This window comes from Phacochoerus africanus, chromosome 8 (assembly GCF_016906955.1).
Source record: "Phacochoerus africanus isolate WHEZ1 chromosome 8, ROS_Pafr_v1, whole genome shotgun sequence".
NCBI lineage: Eukaryota > Metazoa > Chordata > Mammalia > Artiodactyla > Suidae > Phacochoerus > Phacochoerus africanus.
The window spans coordinates 18714931-18736466 of record NC_062551.1 but is presented as its reverse complement, the minus strand read 5'-3'; the positions used below and the strand labels follow the sequence as shown (position 1 = coordinate 18736466).

Below are 21536 nucleotides of genomic sequence, written 5' to 3'. Positions count from 1 at the left end.
CTGAGCCACAGTGGGAAGTCCTCTCTCTCTTCTTTCTAGGCTCTTGGTAGGACTGCATCTCTCGGCGGTCTTGAAAGTAAGCATGGTCAGGAGACTTGCTTTGGCCGATGAAATAGGTAAAGAACAACCCATGCCGCATCTGCGGGGGAGTTTTAAGGGCCAGTGTGGGATTTGCTGTGTTGGCTTTTTCTCCACCACAGGGCCAGCAAGAACGCAGATCTTGGCTGCTCCTTTAGCCTGCATCTGGGGAAGAGGATCGTGTGGACTGGAGGTCCCAGTCAATTCACATTAGACAACAAAATACCTTTTGCTGTCATAAGCCACCAGGACTTTGGCGGCTGTTTGTCACCGCAGCATACACTAGCCTATCCTAACGGAGACACTCCTAGCCTGAGCCTGTGCAAGTCTCTTCCCTCGGTCACACCATCCACCCAATGGGTAGATATTGCCACAGGCCTTTGCTGATGTTCTTTGCCTGATGATTTTCACTCCCGTGCTGAGAGGTGACGAAGGGTAACTTGGCTGCACTGGGGGGAGAGTCCAGGGAGGCAAATCTGGGTAGGGAGCAGTCTTGGCAGCAGGAGGGCGGGGGTGGAAGGAGTGGATGGGAGGGAAGAGAAGGGGCAAAGGGGAATGACCACCTACCTGCTTCCTGATTCATCACAGATGTCCTAGGATGTCCCCAGAGGGGGTCTCATGGGTTCCCGGCCAAGCCCCTGTGCTGGATTTGCAGGTTCTTTCCATAGGACAGGCCCCTATGAGAGAGGAGACAGGGCACACTCCCCATCATTAGTCCGAGTTCCCAGAGGAATTCTGTAAACAAGGCACTGACCCTTACCCCTGACATCTCAGAGGACACTGGCCCAGAATCAGTCCCCTGTCCCCAGGCACAGATCTTATTCTTCCACAACCATAGTTCTTTTTGTCCCCGCAAAACGCACAGCCCACCCCTCCCTGGTGTCCCCTCCCGCCACACCTGGCCCAGAGGATGCCCCTCTTCCCTTCCCAGCTTAAATATTCCCCTGACAGCAACTCGGGATGTCACAGCAGGCTTATTACAGCTAATTTAGTGGATGGAATTCGCAGGCTTATTACAGCTAATTTAGTGGATGAAAATGAATTAGTCCTCACTGCAGATATCTGCTTCCATTCCCGGTAAAACTCCAAAGAGGTTAGGCTTTGCAGTGGGAACACGTTTTTAAATACTGGAGAGTGAACATGAGAAAACACCCAGAGGCATCGATCGATCACTGCCTCACTCAGAGGACAATAACATCATGCTCAGGTATTTTACAACAAGTATAAATAGAATCTAACCTTTAAAAACTGTCAGTACGGAGTTCCCATTGTGGCTCAGTGGTTAACAAATCCGACTAGGAACCATGAGGTTGCGGGTTTGATTCCCGGCCTTGCTCAGTGGATTGAGGATCCGGCGTTGCTGTGAGCTGTGGTGTAGGTTGCAGATGCGGCTCGGATCCGCCCGCGTTGCTGTGGCTCTGGCGTAGGCCAGCGGCTACAGCTCTGATTCGACCCCTAGCCTGGGAACCTCCAGATGCCACGGGTGCGGCCCTAGAAAAGGCAAGAAGACAAAAAACAAAACAAAACAAAACAAAAAACCCTGTCAATCACGACGTTGTGCACCTGTAACATATAACACTGTACATCGACTGTATCCCAATAAAACAAAATAAAATGATGCTATGTCTCCCATGCCAATGGAACTCAGACAGCTTAACTAACAATAAAGAAGAGACAAGAGAAAAGATAGCTAAAAAGTCCATGGAAGAACGGATGAAAGGCACAAGATCATGACAGGCACTGGTTGAGTATCTGCAATGGACGAGGAATGTCCCTACAAAGTTCCAGACTTCAGATCAAGTCACATCAGGAGGGCAAATTCTAATGTAACAGAGATAAGTGCTAGAGTTAGAAATAAGGAAAGGAAAAAAAAAAAAAAAAAAACTACATCCCGTGGAAGAGCTACTGGGGTACTGATGGTATTTTTATTTTTTTATTTTTTGTAGGGCTGCACACGTGGCATATGGAGGTTCCTAGGCTAGGGGTTGAATCGGCTCTGTAGCTGCAGGCCTGTGCCATAGTGCACAGCAATGCCGGATCCTCAACCCACTGAATGAGGCCAAGGATCGAATCTGTGTCCTCATGGATACTAGTCAGATTTGTTTCCTCTGAGCCATGAAGGGAACTCCACTGATGGTATTTTTTTAAAAGAAAATTGTCAAATTCTAACAGAAAAAAATGGAGAGAGGCAAGAGCAGCTTGAGATAACTCCTTGCTATGGACTGAATGTTGGTGTTTGTCCCAGATTTATGTGCTGAAGCTTAAAGCCCCAGTGAAACGGTATTTGGGGATGGAGCCTTTGGGAGGCAACTGGGTCAAGAGGATGGAGCCCTCATGATGGGTTTAGTGCCCTTTTAAGAAGAGGCCGGGAAAAAGCATGCTTCCCTTCTCTCCCCCCCCACCCCGCCCCGACCCTCTCTCTCTCCCTCTCTCTCTCTCTCCCTGCTCACTGCCATGTGAAAAGGACACAAGGAGAAGGCAGCTCTCTGCAGATCAGGGACAGGGTCCTCATCAGACACTGGACCTGCTGGCACCTTGATCTTGGACTTCCCAGCCTCCAGAACTGCGAGAAATGAGTGTTGTGTAAGCTACTTGGTCTATGGTATTCTGTTAAAACAGCCATAACCAAGACAAGCCTGCCTAGCATATAGAAAGTAAAAGAAAAACCTTCCCAAGTCAGTAGGCATATTTAAGGCAATGCCTTAAATACATTACAGTAGGATATTTCTGAGAACTTAATAAAATGATAATAACAGTCATTTGGCTTAAAGACTTAAACCTAAGGCATGACACCTTGAAACTCCTAGAAGAGAACACAGGCCAAACATTCTCTGATATAAACTGTAAAAATGTTTTCTTAGGTCAGTCTCCCAAGGCAATAGAAGTAAAAACAAAAATAAACAAATGGCACCTAATCAAACTTACAAGATTTTTCACAGCAAAGGAAACCATTTTTTTTTTAAATAAAAAGAAATCCTACAGAATGAGAAAATGTTTGCAAATGATGCAACCTACAAGGGCTTAATCTCCAAAATATACAAACAACTCAATGGTAATAAACAACCCAATGGAAAAAGGGGCAGAAGACCTAAGGAGACATTTCTCCAGAGAAGACATACAGATGGCCAGTAGGCACATGAAAAAATGCTCAGGATCATTAATTATTAGAGAAATGCAAATCAAAACTACAATGAGGTATCACTTCACACCCATCAGGGTGGCTGTCACTAATAAGGCTATAAATAAAAAATGCTGAAGAGGGTGTGGAGAAAAGGGAACCTTCATACACTGTTGGTGGGAATGTAAATTGGTGCAACCACTATGGAAAAGAGTATGGAGGTACCTCAGAAAACTAAAAATAGAACTACCACGTGACCCAGCAACCCCACTCCTGGGCATCCGTCCAGACAAAACTTTCCTTCAAAAAGATAACATGCACCCCCTATGTTTACTGCAGCACAATTCACAATAACCAAGACATGGAAACAACCTAAATGTCCATTGAAAGTTGAATGGATTAAGAAGATGTGGTACATATATATAATGGAATACTATTCAGCCATAAAAAGAACACAATAATGCCATTTGCAGCAACACGGATGCAACTAGTCATTATCATACTAAGTGAAGTAAATCAGAAAGAGAAAGACAAATACCGTATGATATCACTTATACGTGGAATCTAAAATATGGGATACATGGGAGTTTCAAGCTTAGCTCAGCAGTAACAAACCCCACTAGTATCCGTGAGGATGCAGGTTCAATTCCTGGCCTTGCTCAGTGGGTTAAGGATCTGACATTGCTGTGAGCTGTGGGGTAGGTTGCAGAAGTGACTTGGATCTGGTGTTGCTGTGGCTGTGGTGTAGGCTAGCAGCTACAACTCCAATTCGACCCTTAGCCTGGGAATTTCCATATGCCACAGATGCGGCCCTAAAAACAAGACCAAAATAGAAGAAAATAGAATAAACTATGGCACAAATGAACCCATCTACAAAACAGAATCAGACTCACAGATAGAGAACAGACTTGTGGTTGTCACAGGGTTGGGGGGGGAATGGACTAGGCATTTGGGGTTAATAGATGCAAACTATTACATTTAGGATGGGTAAACAGGGTCCCACCATAGAGCACAGGGAACTATAGCCAATCTCCTGGGATAGATTATGATGGAAAAGAATGTGAGAGAGAATACATAACTAGATATATAACCGAGTCATCTTGCTATACAGCAGAAATTGGCACAACATTGTAAATCAACTATAATAAAAAAAATTTTTTTTAGGAGTTGCCATTGTAACTCAGTGGAAACGGATCTGACTAGTATCCATAAGGACCAAGTTCAATCCCCAGCCTCGCTCAGTGGGTTAAGGATCCAGTGTTGCCGTGAGCTGTGGTGTAGGCTGCAGATGTGGCTCGGATCTGATGTTGCTGTGGCTGTGGTGTAGGCGAGCAGCTGCAGCCCTGATTTAACCCCTAGCCTGGGAACCTTCATATGCCACAGGCGCAGCCCTAAAGAAGATAAAAATTTTTAAAATTTAAAAATAAAATGAAATAAATTTTTTATTTTAAAAATAAATTACTATCCCCCAACATTATAATAACAGTCATTTAGACAAAAATGGCAGCGAAGACAAAGTATTTGTCTATTTCATAATAAACATTTAGAATGAGAATTAGATAAAAAGAAAAAAATGAAGGCAACTGTATCAAAGACTATTCATTGGGAGAGTCAGACAATAATGGAGAGGCTTCCAAACAAAAGCATATTATCAAGTAACTGTCATTAAAAGTTTATGACGCCAGATTAAAAATTGACCTAAGGAATAGAATAGAGTTCAAATTAGCTTCACACTCACTTAAAACTCACTGTTTAGTCAATGGCATTGAGAGGAAAATATGGAAAAACACATAGTGTTACAACACATAGTAATATAAGTGTTTTAAATGGAAAGAATTATTATTATTATTGTTAATCCCATATGGGATCAGATTGGAGCCACCTAAGCCGCAGCTGCGACAACGCCGGATCTCTAACCTACTGTGCGGGGCTGGGGATCGAACCTGCACCCCAGCGGCTCCCAAGACACTGCCAATCCCGTTGTGCCACAGTGGGAGCTCCAAAAATTATTTTTTTAAGAAAGTAATTCAGTTAAAATTTTCTGTACGGGCAAATTAAAACCACAACCAGATGCCATTTCACACCCACATGGAATGTCTATGATGAAAAAGAAGATAATACACGTGTTAGGAAGGATGTGGAGAACTAGGAACACTTACCCATTGCTGGTGGGAGTGGGAATGCAGAATGGTGCAGCCACTTTGAAAGGTTGTCAATTCCTTACACTGTTAAGCAGAATTACAGCCCAGCAATTTTCTATTTCTGGGTCTACGCCCAAGAGAAATGAAAACATTCATCTACACAGAAGAACATAAATATTTAACATCTGTAATAGCCCCAAAGTGAAAGCGGTCCAAATGCCCAAAAACTCGTGAGTGAATTAGCAAAATATGGTTTAACCAGACAGCATTATTCAGCGACAAAAGGAAACAAAGGGACATTACATACTGTAACATGGAGGAACAGCAAACACATTATGCAAAGTGAAAAAAGCTCCCAAGTATACCAGTAACTGAATTCAATTTTTTTTTCGGTCATGCCTGTGGCATGTGCAAGTTCTGGGGCCAGGGATAGAACCTGTGCCATAGCAATGACCCAAGCTGCTGTGGTGAAAACGCTGGATTCTTAACCTGCTGTGCCATGAGGGAACTCCAAGAGAATTCAACTTTCAAAAGCTATGGCACATGTATGTTTTAAATGTGTTGCATATGTCTGCAAATATATAGAGACCAACTCTAGAGCTACACAAGAAACGTGACAGGGACTGTGTCTGGGGAGGCGGCCTCAGGGACACAGGCAAAGGAGAGCCCTTTACACCTTACAGTTTGCTCTCTGTAATTCCTCATCTGTGGGTTTGAATCTACAAACGGGGATTCAAAGCTACAAATGTGGAATCCACAGGTAAAGAGGGCTGACTGCACGGTGCCGTTTTATTTTATTATTTTTTGGCCGCACGTGCAGCAGGCAGAAGTTCCTGAGCCAGGGTTCGAACGTGCACCACAGCAGCAACCCCAGTCACATTAGTGACAATGCCAGAGCCATATTCTCTAGGCCACCAGGGACCTCCAGTTCTATGCCATTTTATATAAGGGACTTGAGCATCCGAGGATGGGAAACTAAGGGCCACCTGCACTCTTTTGGACTACCTCGTGCCATTAAAACCTTTCAACAAGTACCTTCCGATTTTTTCAAAGCCATAAAATATTCACATTAAAAACTAGAACAGACATTTCCCCAATGTGGAAGGAAGAGAAATTCACGATGAGTAAGTACAAGAGCCTATCAGTAAAGTTCACAGAAATGGAAGTTCCCTACATAATGTGAGCTAAAATGAAAACCATTAGGAAGGCAATAAATGAGGATAAATACCTGCATTAAGTATGACAAGATAAAGCCTGAGAATTCAAATTAAAAAGTAATTCAGGAGTTCCCGCTGTGGCTCAGCAGGTTAAGCGCCTGACATAGTTTCTAGAGGACTCAGGTTTGATCCCTGGCCTCACTCAGTGGGTCAAGGATCCCACGTTGCTGCAAGCTACGGAGCAACATGGACCAGATCTGGGCTTGCTGTGGCTGTGGTGTAGGCCTGCAGCTGCAGCTCCAATTTGACCCCTAGCCCAGGAACTTTGATTTGCTACAGGTGTGGCTGTAAAAAGAAAAAAAAGTAATTCTTTTTTTTTTTTTTTTTTTTTTTTTGCTTTTTAGGGCCACACTCACGGCATATGGAGGTTCCCAGGCTAGGGGTCAAATCGGAGCTACAGCTGCCAGCCTACATCACAGCCACAGCAACGGTGGATCTGAGCCATGTCTACAACCTACACCACAGCTCATGACAATGCCAGATCCTTAATTCACTGAGTGAGTCCAGGGATCGAACCCTCAACCTCATGGTTCCCGTCAGATTCGTTTCTGCTGAGCCACGGCGGGAACTCCTTGTTTTTGTTTTATTTTGTTTTGGTCTTTTTAGGGCCCCACCCATGTCATATAGAGGTTCCCAGGCTAGGGGTCCAATTGGAGCTGTAGGTGCCAGCCTACAACAGAGCCACAGCAACACGGGATCCGAACTGCATCTGCGATCTACACCACAGTTCATGGCAACACCATATACTTAACCTACTGAGTGAGGCCTGGGATCGAACTCTCATCCTCACAGATACTAGTTGGGTTAATTAAGCACCAAGCCATGATGGGAACTCCAGTAATTCTTATATATAGAGGAAACATTTTATTCTACTTTCTGTGTGTGTTACAGGGACAAAACTACATTTTCATTGAAAGAGTGGTTGAAAAAGTTGAACAGATAATGCAATGAATATTTGCAAAATGCCAGGCAACATCCTTTAGGTTTTATCTATTTTAATTCTTACAGCTACTCCTCCTGGATGCCTCCTACGCATTAAAAAACTTGCAGGTTCCAAACTGATCTCCCCTCCCACCACCCACCACCCGCCACCCTCCCCATTTCAGTGACGGACAGTCTCCAACTTCCTCAAGCTCAGGCCAGAGATGGCTTGGTTTTCCCAAGCGTCTCCCAGAATCTCAATTCCTCCCTCTGCTGCCTGGACCCAGCACCATCATTTCACACCAGGATTCCTGCATCAGGAAGCTCACCCCCAACACCCCCGACACACGGCCGGTGGTCAAGCTAGCATGTGGCCTGTGCCGCATACCCTTGAACCTCGTGCTCTTCCTGTCTCAGCCCAAGGAAAGGCCAAGGTTCCTCTCAACATCATCCAGTGGTTCGCACAGTTAAAAACAACAAAATCAAATGCAGTAACTTGAACATTTCCCTCGCTGTGTTGATTGCGTTCCACCTATTTTTAAATTAACTTCCGGCACTTTCTGGGGTTGTTTTTAGAGAAACTTGCTTCGTTCATCAAGATCGTTCAAACTTCATATGCAGCACACAGTTGTATAGATAATATTGTTCTTGTACTTTTAAATCTCCTCATAGCTTTACAATTATTTCATTTCTTTTACTTTGCCTTTTTCTCCATGTTAGATTTGCCAGTAGGTGGTATCTCACGTCTAAAAACTAACTTTTGTTAGTTTATCAATTTATTAATTATCAATTGATAAATGTATCATTTCTCAATTCTGGAGAATTTTCCTTCTTTGGTTTTATAATTTTTCTTTCTTTTTTCTTTTTTTTTTTTTGTCTTTTTAGCTATTTCTTGGGCCGCTCCCGCGGCATATGGAGGTTCCCAGGCTAGGGGTTGAATTGGAGCTGTAGCCACTGGCCTACGCCAGAGCCACAGCAACGTGGGATCCGAGCCACGTCTGCAACCTACACCACAGCTCATGGCAACGCCGGATCGTTAACCCACTGAGCAAGGGCAGGGACCGAACCCGAAACCTCATGGTTCCTAGTCAGATTCGTTAACTACTGCGCCACGATGGGAACTCTGCGGTTTTATAATTTTTCTTATCTTCCTATTCCTTTCCCCTGATTTACTGATACTGTTTATTAGTCTTTAAACTTCTGAACTTTACGGCTTAGGCCATTTTAAGTGTCTTCCTTTAAAAGTTAATAAGAGGAGTTCCCGTCGTGGTGCAGTGGTTAACGAATCTGACTAGGAACCATGAGGTTGCGGGTTCGGTCCCTGCCCTTGCTCAGTGGGTTAACGATCCGGCGTTGCTGTGAGCTGTGGTGTAGGTTGCAGATGCGGCGGCTCGGATCCCACGTTGCTGTGGCTCTGGCGTAGGCCAGTGGCTACAGCTCCAATTAGACCCCTAGCCTGGGAACCTCCATATGCCGCAGAAGCGGCCCAAAGAAACAGCAAAAAATAAAAAAATAAAAAAATAAAAAAAAAATAAAAGTTAATAAGAGAGAATACTTTTGGACAATTTCCAGAAATCTATATTGTTTATATAAAATGTATATTGCATTACTAGCAGACTGTAATTTTGAACAGGGTCATTAATAGAGGGGTGAGGTTTGTTTTTTTTAAATCTATGCCATTAATTTTTTTTGCTTTACTGTACTGTACAAAGGAGAAGTCCTATATAATTTCTGCTTTTGGAAATATGTTGAGACTTCTGTTTTTGGCTTAGTATATGAGAAATTCAAAAATATTCCCTGCACATTTAAAAGACATTCTTTTTCAGTAAAGATGGATTTCTGTCTCATAAATTATACCAAAATAAAATCTAGATGGAGCTAAAATCTAAAAGTAAAAAGTTAAACTACGAAAGTAGTAGATTATAGGTGTTCACTTTAAAACCATTCATAAATCTGTCCATCACTATTTTTATATTTTTCTATATGTTATATTTCACAGTAAGAAAGTTAAAAAAATTTAAGTGCCAGGAGAAAATGTGGGAAAAAGTTGAAAAAAATTTCAGAGTGTAGGGGGCCTAGGTAAACATGACACAAAACTCAGAAATCACAAAAGAAAAACTGGATGAAACTGACCAGATATAAATTAGAATTTCTGTATTGCCAAAAACCATCACAAAGTTAAAAGATATCACATACTGGATAAGCATGTTAGGCACACGCAGACAAAGATATAAATGCAGTTTTTGTGGTTTTTTTAAAAATTTTTTGGCCACATCCACACCATGTGGAAGTTCCCAGGCCACAGATCAAACCCAAGCGACAGCTGTAACCTAAGCCATAGCAGTGACAATGCCAGATCTTTAACCTGCTGAACCACGAGGGAACTCCAAGACAGAAGAGTTAACATTTCAAGAGTTACTAAACAGGCGTTCCCATCATGGCTCAGTGGTTAACGAACCCGACTGGTATCCATGAGGACACGGGTTTGATCCCTGGCATCGCTCAGTGGGTTAAGGATCCGGCGTTGCCGTGAGTTGTGGTGTAGGCTGCAGATTCGGCTTGGATCCTGCGTTGCGGTGGCTCTGGCTACAGCTACGGTGGCTACAGCTCCGATTCGACCCCTAGCCTGGGAACCTCCATATGCCGCAGGAGCGGCTGTAGAAATGGCAAAAAGATAAAAGACAAAAAAAGAAAAAGAAAAAGAGTTACTAAACAGCAATTAGAAAAGATATTCAACTTCACACAAAATGAAAGAAATAGATGTTGAAACTAAAAAAAGATATATTCCATTTTCCACCATTTAGATTGGCAAGAATGCAAATTAACAGGCATTTTAATTTTGATGCTTTGCTAGTAGGAATGCAAACTAATACAACCTTTACCTACCAAAACTGCAAGTCTCTATAACCACACTTAGCAACTCCATGCCCAGGAATTTAGCTTTCGGATATGCTCATAATGTGCAAGGTAACATATGCTCAAGGATATTTAATGTGGCCTTGCTTATAACAGCAAAAGCTTTGAAATAACCTAAATGTCCACTGAAGAGGAACTAGTTAAATTATGGCACATCCATGCAATGAAGTCCCCTGCAGTCATTAAAAAGAGACAGAATTATGTGGAATGATACAGAACAGTGTCCGAGATCTATCACATTTTTCAAAAAGGGCAAGGACAGAATAGGGTACAGAGTATACTGCATTTAAATAAAGAAAAAAATGTGTACATTCATAAAATAAATGAATATTGGCAGTTCCCTGGTGGTCTAGTGATTAGGACTCAGAGCTTTCACTGCTGCAGCCCAGGTTCAATTCCTGGCCTGGGAACTGAGATCTCACTTTAAGCTATTGCATGCCACAACCACAAAACTCCCAAACAAACCACAATCTAAATACATGAATAATTCTGGAAGAAACGCATAACAATAATTGCCCCTAGGGAGGGGAACATTTAGAATTTTATACTATTATCTAATCAAAGTTAATTTTTTTTGGCCATACCCACAGAATATAGAAGTTCCCAGTTCAGGGCTTAAATTTGAGCTGTAGCTACGACCCACACCACAGCTGTGGCAATGCCAGATCCTTACCCCACTGTGCCACAGCAGGAACGCCTCATCTTTTTTTTTTTTTTTTTTAAGATTGAATACACCTTTTACCTCAACTATACTGGTTGTCATTCAAATTTCCATTGTTCACATTTGGGTTGGGATAACATCAAAGGAGGAGATTGGTGCTCTATCAATTTCTCCACGCATGGCTAGCAGTTTTTAAAATTTAAATATGAACTGAAATGATGATTTTAAAGTGATGCTAAATTTATGGGTTCAGTTACCCAAATGCACAAAGTTTTATTGCTGTTCTACAAAAAACAAGATAGCAGAGTGGCTGCTAATAGAACAAAGGAAACCTCAAGACTATCAAGGCTTCATATTTGCATTTTAGCACAGGGACCTCTGGCTAACAAAGTTTTATCTCTAAGAATCACCAAGGCATCTCTGGGAAAGGGCGGTCAAACATGGGGCTCAGAGAGAGGCAGTGAAACGCCCAGCAACACACAGTCAAAAAGAGTCAGTGCCTAGAGGGAATCCAGGCATGCGGCTTTTTGGACCCATGCACCTGCCACTCTAGGTCCAGACAGTGAGGAGGCAAAGGGCCACGGGCTCTGTCAGGGTGATGGTCTCACTGAGGGGTCTGCAGGGGAGGATCCCTCCATCCTGGCTCCAATTTTAAGCAGACAGCTCCTTCCACTGCCCTCATAGCTGTGCTCTTGGGAACCTCTCCTGCTCTCCTGGGAGTGTCGTAGAGGGAGGGGAGGGGAACCAGTTCCCTCACTCCAGTCCCAAGGCCCTTGCTCCCTGCACCTGGAGAGCCCCCCACCTCTAGACCACACACATGCGCACATGTACACACGCATGCGTGCACGCATGCGCACATGCCAGTGCACATTCCCCTGGCCAGAGCTGTCTCCAAAACCTACCTCTGACCCAGCCTCACTTCTGTCTAAACCTCCTCTAGCCTCTCCCCACCTGCAAGATGAAGCACCATGTGAGTATGACTTCCACAAAGCATGCCCACATCTGGTACCCAAGAAAGGCTCAAAGGGTGAGTCAACCAGTGGGCTGTCACCATCTGGGTCCTGGCCACCTCCAGGCCCTCTCACACCACACCTGTAGCCCCGCCACGTGACCACATTCCCAGCTCCACCCCACCAATCCTCTTTCACAGCTCCCTGCCTTGCGCACATGCCCTGCGCTGCCTCGAATGCCCTTCCCCTCCTTTTTTTTTTTTTTTTTTTTAGCACCTTGCAAACTCCACCTTCTCCTTCTACCCAGTTCCTGGCTTCAAGACATTGGTCTGGTTACCCCACGGCTTGCTACCTCGGGGTCTTCATCTGTAACATGGAGGGGCTCTAGATCGGGCTTCTAGAAGCAGAGCCCAAGGGAGGGGTGTCTGTGAAAGTTATGAACTGAGAGCAGAAGGGAAGGAGGACAGGAAGTTATTTATTGAGGACAGACGGGAAGAAGTGAGGCAAAGATGCAGTTTCAGGAACAGTCTAGCTTCAGCCTGACCACAGGGACCACGTGCTCGGGGGTAACAGGTGTTGGCAAGTCCCCTGGCTTGTTGGGACCTGCTTCCTCAGCATTACAAGGGGGATTCCACTTGCTGTCCCTGTCCCCAGGGGGCTGACAGGGAGGGTCAGGCCGAGGACCAGGGTGTGGGAGGCAGGAAGCCCTGTTCCCCCAGCACTGGCAGAGCCCATGGTCCTGCCCTGGCTCCTGGGCCCAGGGGGAGGAAAGAGGACAGAAGAGGGTGATGGAAGCCAGACAGCGGGAAGAGAGAGACAGAAATAAGAAGGCTGCAAATGCTAACGTCAGGATGAGGAAGGATGTGGTTGGTGGGGACGATTAGAAAGGGACCCCCGGTCATGCCAGCCACTTGGACATCTGGACAGATATAGCTCTGAAAAAGGAAAGTGCTGCTCATGTTGGTATCTCAGGACCAAGATCAGGCTGGGGGTTGCCATGGTGGACCAGGATCCACAGAGGCCCTCAATCCCTCTCAGAATTCTCCCCGGCAAACCCTGCAAGGCAGATGACAGAGAACCCAGGACCTGTGCTTCCCTCAGGGCTGATCACAGCCTGAGGCTTTGAAAGATGCCTGAGCCCAGACGCAACGTGGGGCGGAGTCGGAAGGACACTGGCTGTGGGGTCCCTGCCAGGCCCATTTGTAGACGGGGAGACTGAGGGCCAAGAGGAGAAGGCCTTGCTGGCACTCCCAGCAAATAAGCCAAGTGGGACCAGACAGATGCAGTGGGCTCTCTTGGGGCGGGTGATGCAGCCCCACCCCAGGAATCACCCTCCTTTCATGGGTTCCCATGGGGGGACCTCCAGGGAGAGGTGAGCAGCCATGTCCTCCCTTACCCACAAAAGCTGGCACAGTGGGCAAGATGGGTGCTTGACACAGCCCACTGCCACAGGGGGATGTTCCTTTGAACATCCTTATCGTCCCTCACAATGACACGCTACTACAGGACTTAAAATGCATGGTCACATGCTTTACGGAGACTTCCAGGAGTGAGGGGACCTCCCCAGATCACCAGCTAGAGAGTTGCAGAGCCGGGAGTTGAATGAACGTCCCCTTGCCTCTAAGCCCTTCTGGGGGGTGGCGCAAGCCTACACTCCCAGCCTCAGGCCTGGGCCTGGGCCTGGGCGGTCCCCGCTCCAGATCCAACAAGGCCTCCCTCTTCTTGTCACTGGACACCAGGAATCTGGGTCCCAGCCCTCACGCCTAGAACTGAAACCACTTCCTTCATCCCAGCCACCTTCCTGCTCAGAAGGCTCAGACTCTGTACCAAGGGACCGCTAGGGTTTGCGGATGTGTCCTCCTCTAAAACCAGGGTGCCCACAGCCAGCCCTGGCCAGGCTCGGACAGCAGTTGGCCAGGTGGTAGCCTTGCCTCTCCCCCTCAGCCCAGGCAGCTTGGTTCCAGCTCCCAAAGAAAGTGGCTGGTGAGGCCTCCATGAGAAGAGTCCTGTCCAACACAGTCCTGGGCTTCCAGAGGCCTCTCCCTGGATCTGCCAAGGCCAGCGGGTCCCCAACTTGTGTGTATGTTCGAGTCACGTGGGTTTTAAAGATTCCAGGAGTTCCCGTAGTGGCGCAGTGGTTAACAAATCCGACTGGGAACCATGAGGTTGCAGGTTCGGTCCCTGCCCTTGCTCAGTGGGTTAAGGATCTGGCGTTGCTGTGAGCTGTGGTGTAGGTTGCAGACGTGGCTCGGATCCCGCGTTGCTGTGGCTCTGGCGTAGGCCGGTGGCTACGGCTCCGATTCGACCCCTAGCCTGGGAACCTCCATATGCCACGGGAGCGGCCCAAGAAATGGCAAAAAAAGACAAAAAAAAAAAAGATTCCAATCATGCTGGAGAGGGTGTGGACAAAGTGGAACCCTCTGACACTGTTGGTAGGAATATAAACTGGTACAACCACTATGGAAACCAGTACAGAGAGTCCTCAGAAAACTAAAAATAGAACTACCATGTGATCAAGTAATCCTACTCCTGGGCATATCTCCAGACAAAACTCTCATTGAAAAAGATACATGCACCCCTATGTGCTTTGTAGCACTATACACAGTAGCCAAGACATGGAAACACCCAAAATGTCCACAGACAAATGAATGGATTAAGAAAATGTGACCATATATATAACGGACTACTCATTCATAAAAAAGAAGAAAATAATGTCATTTACAGCAACGTGGATGGAACCAGACACTCTCATACTAAGTGAAGTAAGTCAGAAAGAGAAAGACAAATATCATATGATATCACTTACATCTGGAATCTAATATATGGCACAAATGAACTTTTCTACAGAAAAGAAACTCGTGGACAAGAACAGACTTGTGCTTGCCAAGGGGGAGGGGGAGGGAGTGGGATGGACTGGGAATCTGGGGTCAATAGATGCAAACTATTGCTTTTGGAGCAGATAAGCAATGAGATCCTGCTGGATAGCACAGGGAATTCTATCTATCCAGTCACTTGTGATGGAACATGATGGAGGATAATGTGAGAAAAAGAGCATATATGTATATGTGTGTGTGTGTGTGTGTGTGTGTGTGTGTATGACTGGGGTCACTTTGCTGTACAGCAGAAATTGACAGAACATTGTAAATCAAGTATAATAAAAAAAAATTCCAACGGGCCACACCCAGATCAATCACAGCACAGTCTCTGAGGGCGGATCATAGGCATTGGTACCTATGGCAGCTCCCAAGTGATGAGCTTAGGAACTACTGCTCCAGGCCCCAGAGATGCCCACCTCTCCACCCCCACCGGGGAGAGACTGGCTCCTTGTTCCCTGGGGCTGGCGCCCTGCTTTCCCAGCAAACCAGAGCCCAGGGGTCTGCGGATAACCAGCCCTCCTCCCGCCTCCCTCACTGGGGTGGGGAGTGCCCCTGCTGCCTTTGACCTGTTCTTGGCACCTCGTGCCCAGCTCTGTGGTTCCGTCAGCTCCTCTCACGCCCACACCAAACTGAAAATGAAGCTGAGGCCTGGAAATCCCCTCTATCTCCAACCACATGGTCGGGGCTGTGGGCGAGGATCCCAGAGGAAACTTGTGCTGCTTGTGGAGGTTGGTGGCGGCGGGGAAAGAAGGCTTCAGATGGAAAGGAGAGAAACTAGATCATGAGGTTCAAGCTCACGGGCTGGAGATGGGTCTGCCCACTTTCAAGGGCAAATTGACAGTGATTTCTAAAACTTAAAGTGCATCCACCTTTGGACCGCATAACCAAACCGCTTGGCAGGAAGCCACGTGGAGAGTCACACAGCCTGGAATTTGGATAGGAGTGTCCAAATAACTCATATCATAATCAAGTTTGGTGTGACCACACCTCTACATTATGGGCATGAAGGTCACTGCTTACGTGTGACATGGCTGGCTCCTCAATATGCATTATTAAATAAATAAGGCACATGTAAAATGATATGCACAATATGATATTATTTGCCTAAAGAATACATATAAAACAAAAAACACCAAGAATCGATTTCTTCCTCCGGGTCTATAATAACATGTTTTTCATGAATTCTGGAGCTAGGCTGCCTAGGTTTGGGACTAAACTTTGCACCCTTCACAGGCTGTGTGGCATCAGGCAAGTTGTACAGCAAAACTTTGCACCCTTCACAGGCTGTGTGGCATCAGGCAAGTTGTACAGCCTCTCTGGGCCTCAATGTTCTCACCTATAAAACCAAGATAATAACAGTACCCACCTCTCAGGATTGTTGTGGGGCACGAATGAGGTAATAGGTCCTGCTTAAAATAGGTCCTGGCCATTAGTGAGCCGGATACAAGTGTGGGGGGGATTTTTTGGTTGTTGGGTTTAGATAAAGTTTGTTTAACGTGAAGGCTTAGATAAAGTTCTGGAAGGCAACAAACCCCAAACCGGTTACCTCAGACTGGGAGACGACAGACGGAGATCACGAAGCAATGAGCAAGGGAAATTTCAGCCTTATCTATGAGGAGTTTAGCTTTTTGCAAAGTCATGTGTTACCCGTGTGGTTTCAACTGAAGACATTTATTTATTTATTTATTTGTTTGTTTAAAGTGAACGAAGACAAAGTCAGTGACCAGAAAGCTGGACACTCTCAAGTCAGAGGAAGAATTCTGCTTCTGGGGTGGATCTTCTGAGCCACTTCCTCTCAAGCCAGCCAACAACGCCCCCTCATACAAAATGGGCAGAAGAAAGGCTTGGGGTAGGGGTCAGGGGACCCATTTGTTGGAGCCTGGGTTCTGCACCCCATTGCCCCAAACTGACTTGCTGGGTGACACTGGACAAGCTTCTGCCCTAAGCCATGGCTCACTTTTTTTTTTAATCAAGCAGGGTGAATACCAGCCCATGTCACAGGGATCTGCAGCGCTTTAGGGTTAGAAGGCTTGGGTGTGAATCCTGATTTCACCATTTTGTGCTGCAAGACCCAGGTCAAGTTTCTCAATCTCTCTGTACCACAATTTCCCCATCTTTGAATATGGATGATGATTTTGTATGTATTTCTCAGGGTCATTCTGAGGATTGGAAAAAATAATTCATACAAAGATTATAGCACAATGAGGGGACATGGCCAGTCTACAGTTGATGCTAGTTGACGCTCATCTCATATACTGGGTTTTCAGCTCAGGTTGGTCATCGTGCTACAGCATTCTACCTGCATTCCCTCAGTGGCTCCTCAATCAATCTTTCAAGGAAGATACTGCCTTCGTTTTGCAGACGAAGGAATGGACTCTGGGAAGTCAAGAAATAATGAGTAGATTTAAAACCTCTGCTGAACCCAGAGGCTCTTTCTTTTTCGGCCACCCCACAGTATATGGAGTTCCTGGTCCAGGGATCAGTTCCTGGATCCTTAACCCACCGTGCCCGGTCGGGGATCAAACCTGCATCCCACCACTCCCAAGACATCACTGATCCCGCTGTGCCACAGCAGGAACTCCCAGAGGCTCTTCCCTAACTGAAGCACCACATTGCCTTCAAGCATGAACCACAATCATTTCCATAGCTCTCTATTATTTTTCTCCTGTAAAATATAATCTGTCCTCATTTGAGAGTTCATTGCAGAAATACACAATCTGATCTTTCTCTTTCACAATCTTATTCTTTAGGGTTAGGAATATAATTTCTGAGCCTTCTTACCCAGGTTGGAGGACATTTTTATCTTATCTGAGAATCAGAGTATCATTTCCTTAACAGTGTCCTAGAAATCATTTCACTTTTAACTTGATTTTCTAAAGTATCATTTGCCCTGGATGACCCCCAAAAGAAACCCAAGGGAAATAAAAACAGAATGATGCTTGTTGAACTGGAACTGGGCATTGCTGCCTGCGCAGGGGGCTCTGGACGGAGGCCTGGCCTCGGGTTGTCTGAAAAGGTGATCAGGGGTCTGAGAGGCTTTACAGACCTTAGCACCCAAATTTCTTCTTAATCAGGAAAGATTAAAGAGAAGTGAAAAGAAGACAGCAGCTCTCACTTTATGACTTAATGAATGACTTGTCCCTGCACCTTTTTAACATCATCTTGTTGACTCTCCCACATAAATCTCTGTTGAGGCAAACCCTGACCCGTCCATTTCAAGAAGAGAATTCTGAGGCCCCCAAATGCGCAGGACACCTTCAAGAACTTAGGGGAAGATTGCTGTGAGACACATAAAACAGCAAACTATTTCTCTCTTCAAACAAGATGACCTGAAAAGATCTGAATATCTCATAGTGCCAGCTCCCCAGGGCTTCAGTACTCTCTCCATTTTGCCATGAGGGGCAGAAGGAACTCTCCCAGGCAGGGGGTTGCGGTTTAGTGAAGGTACAGTACCATCCCCGCAAGGAGATGGATGTTGGGGGATCAGCAGCTTCCTGCAGCCTCTATATCCACATAGTCTTCTAGGAGAGACTTCGGCAACATGATCTCAAACATTCAAAAAATAATGGTTTAAGAGAAGATTCTGAGAAGATGGCAGAGAAGGAAGCATGAGGAATATGACTCCTCACCTAGAAACAGTTCTTAGGAGAATCTGTGTGGTATAACTGTTTTGGAACCCTGGAGCCTGTTGAAAGCTTACAATTTCCAGGGGAATTCTGGATAAATTTTGGTTAGTTTTGGTCAATTTCAGTTCTTAGCGCAATAGGAGGTACCCATCCCCCCACTTGTGGCAGGCAGCTGCACATGCTCCTGGGGTAGCTTGCACACAGCTTGCAGGAGCCAGAGTGGGTAAAAAGGACCCAATATTGGAGATTCGTGCCCTGCTTGCCGATTGCTGTTTCTGATCTCAGGGGTGCAGACAGAATGAAGCCATTATTGTTGCACTTTCCCTCAATGTTGCAAGCCCCTTCCCCTCCAGCTGAAGTGACCTCCAGGAGATTTAAAGGGCCTGTGCCCTTTGTTCTCCCCTTCAGTTTTGCTTTTCACCTTTTTGGTAGGAAGACACTAAAGACTAGAATATTCAGAAAGAACTACACATGTGGGAAAAATTAGAAAATGACTGCATATGCTCAAGGAAAGACTCAGAAAAGACATGAGAAGATAAAAAAACATAAGAAGACATTAACTTTACATGTCAGGTTGATCTCTGGCACAGAGACCATTTATAACAATAAAAAAATGAACAAAAACAATAACAGAAAATTGGGGAAGGGGAATAATCTGATTTCCAGAGTTACCACATTAGTACATTCAAATGTCTGATGTTCAACAACAACAACAAAAATCACAAAGTGTACAATGAACCAGGAAAGTAAGACCCACTGAAAGAAAGAAAAAAATTCAACAGAATCTTTCTCTAAAATGGTATATATATTAGACAAAGACTTTAAAACAACTGACCAAAGAACTAAAGGAATATGTAGAGAAATTCAAGAAAATTATGGATGACTACAATAGAAACAGCAATTAAGAGACAGAAAATCTAAAAAGAAACCAACAAGAGATTCAGGAGATGAAAAATATCATATCTGAGGTGGAAAATTCATAGGGGGATTCAAATGCAGATTTGAACAGGCAGAAGAAAGAGCTGAGAAACTTCAAGGTAGGACAATCGAAATTACTGAGGCTGAGAAACAGAAAAAGATGGAAGAAACATGGACAGAGCTTAAGAGATGTGTGGGACATGATTAAGTGGACCAACTTAGGCATTATGGGAGTCCCAGAAGAAGAGAGAGAAAGGGACAGAGAGAATAATTGAAGAAATGATGGATGAAAACTTCCCAGATTTGATGAAAGAGCTGAATATAAACATTCAAGAAGCTTGATGAACTTCAAGTAAGATTAGCTCAAAGAGACCTACACCAAGGCACATTATAAGCAAACTTTCAAAAATCAAAGACATAGAGTTAGCCTTGAAAGCATCAAGAGAGAAGTGAGTCATCACATACAAGGACTCCTCAATAAGATTATCTGCAAATTTCTCCTCAGAAGCTTGGAGGTCTGAAGATAGCAGGCCCATATATTCAAAGTGCTAAAAGAGGGGAAAAAAAAAAACCACCTGTCAATCAAGAATCCTATATCCAGCAAAACTGTCCTTCAAAAATAAGGGAGAAATCAAGACATTCCCAAAGAAACAAAAGCCGAGTGAGCTTGTGACTGCTGGATGTGCCCTTCAAGATATGCATGCTCAAGGGTATCCTGCAGAGTGAAATAAAAGGACATTAGACAGTACCTCAAAGTGACATGGAAAAATAAAGGTTAACTACATGGATGCTTATAAAGCTAGTATTACTATAGCAATGGTCTGTAACTGTACTTTTTGTTTTCTACAGGATTTAAGAGGCTAATACATGTAAAGAAAAACCATTATTAGTATAAAGGCTGTATTACTGTAACTTTGGTTTGTAATTCCAAGTCTTATTTTCCCCTATAAATTAGGAGACGAATTCATTTTTTAAAATTATTAGTATACATTTTGGGCACAAGACATATAAAAATGTGATTTTGTGACATCAACAACATAAAGGGGTGGTGATGGAGCTGTAAAGGAGCAGTTTTTGTATGTTATTGAAGTTAAGCTGTTATATTCAAGTTAGAGTGTTGTAACTTCAGTATGTTAAATGTAATCCCCATATTAGCCACAAAGAAAACAGCTACAAAATACATATACAAAATAAAATTAAGAAGGAATTTGAACATTTCATCACAAAAGTTAACTAAACACAAAAAAAAGAGAGGAATGCAAAAAAAAATGAGGGACAAAAAAAGCTATGGAGCATATGAAAAACAAATAGCAAAATGACAGAAATAAGTCCCTCCTTAGCAGTAATAACTTTAAATGTAACTGGATTGAACTCTCCAAACAAAAGACAGAGATCAGCTGAATGGATAAAAACACATGATCCAACTATACACTGTCTATAGGAGACTCACTTGGGATTCAAAGACAAAAACAGGTTCAAAGTAAAGAGGTGGAAAAAATATTCCATGAAAATAGTTAACCAGAGGAGAACAGGAGTGGTTATGCTAATGTAAGATAAAGTAGATTTTAAATCAAAAAAGTTTACAAAAGGCAAAGAAGGATATTATGTATTAATAAAAGGTTAAATACAGCAAGAAGATATACCAATTGTAAATATTTACATACCTAATGACCGACAACCAAAATATGCAAAACAAAACCTGGTAGAATTAAAGGGAGTGGGGGGGTTTCCGTTGTGGTGCAGTGGAAACGAATCTAACTAGTATCCATGAGGATGTGGGTCCAATCCCTGGCCCTGCTCAGTGGGTCGGGGATCCAGCATTGCAGTGAGCTGTGGTGTAGGTCGCAGATGCTGCTCAGATACAGTGTTGCAGTGGTGTAGGCTGGCAGCTGCAGCTCTGATTTAACCCCTAGCTTGGGAACTTCCATATGCTGTGGGTGCAGCATAAAAACAAAAACAAAACAAAACAAAAAGAGAGAGAGAGAGAGAGAAGTAAAAAAGAATTTAAGGGAGTAATAAGCATTTTTACAATAATTGTTGGAAACTTCAATACCCACTCACAATATAATGGATAGAATATAAAGCAGAAGATAAGTGAGGAAATAGAGGACTTA

General features: G+C 44.4%; 1 protein-coding gene across 12 annotated transcripts in view; it reads right to left on the bottom strand.

The window, feature by feature from the left end:
* The window catches only part of NLRC5 (NLR family CARD domain containing 5), a 99021-nt gene that overhangs the window by 64287 nt on the left and 13198 nt on the right, over window positions 1–21536 (bottom strand). For all 12 annotated transcript variants that reach the window (XM_047793767.1, XM_047793766.1, XM_047793763.1 and 9 more), the window contains one exon: window positions 646–755. The gene's annotated coding sequence lies outside the window, so the exon portion shown is untranslated. The remainder of the gene's footprint in view (window positions 1–645; window positions 756–21536) is intronic.